Genomic DNA, 841 nt, shown 5'->3' with positions numbered 1-841 from the left:
ATTGTCTATGAGGTACAGAGGTGCCCAAAGATGTACTTACCAAATCCAATGGATGTGTCATGATGATGGGAACGAGTGTTGTTGGGGGGGGGAGGGGGGGTGGGGGGGTGGGGTTGAATGGGACCTCACATATATATTTTTAATGTAATATTATTACAAAGTCAATAAAAAAAAAATAACTGGTGGGAGGGGGAAGCGGGCATTCCATCTCCCCACAAATGGTATTGAGTACTTAACATTTTTTCAAAAGGAAGAAGGAATAGTTTCACAATGATTTAAGAGTATGTCAGAAAATTAACAAATATTAAGAGTTAACAGTGCTCCCTTCGGCAGCACATATACTAAAATTGGAACAATACAGAGAAGATTATTAGCATGGCCCCTGCATAAGAACGACATGCAAATTCGTGAAGCGTTCCATATTTTTCCAAAAAAAAAAAGAATTAACAAATATTTTGGTGACAGAAAGGAACATCTACCAATTTAGGCACAGAATAACTGAGCCAAATCCTAATTTTATTCTTTATGTACACTATGCATATGACTATTTTCAGTATAGGATTTATTAAAAAATACCTTTATATGTATGTGTACTTAGACATACATAAATATACAAATATTTAAAGAAATTCAAACCTTTAACTATAAGCTTAAATATAATTAACTTGTCAGTATATTACATAAAACAATATATATATTAAATTTACCATATTGATAAACAGTAGTAACTCTTAATAAACAAAATCATATGTTATCTGATACACATTTTTGTATTTCTCTGTAATTACTGTGACCTAGTAGAGTCATTCATATGAATTATTGTCTTTAAACAAAGTAAACA

The 841-nt window shown here is 31.6% G+C and overlaps 1 non-coding gene across 1 annotated transcript; it reads left to right on the top strand.

Moving 5' to 3' along the window:
• Positions 1-317: 317 nt before the first annotated feature.
• LOC111762173 (U6 spliceosomal RNA) lies at positions 318-427 on the top strand. The gene has a single exon (XR_002795356.1). It is a non-coding gene; the product is annotated as a U6 spliceosomal RNA (small nuclear RNA).
• Positions 428-841: the final 414 nt, after the last annotated feature.

This window comes from Dasypus novemcinctus, chromosome 13, assembly GCF_030445035.2.
Source record: "Dasypus novemcinctus isolate mDasNov1 chromosome 13, mDasNov1.1.hap2, whole genome shotgun sequence".
NCBI classification, from domain to species: domain Eukaryota; kingdom Metazoa; phylum Chordata; class Mammalia; order Cingulata; family Dasypodidae; genus Dasypus; species Dasypus novemcinctus.
Note: the sequence above shows the minus strand (reverse complement) of the source record. Positions and strands in the feature narration are given on the sequence as shown.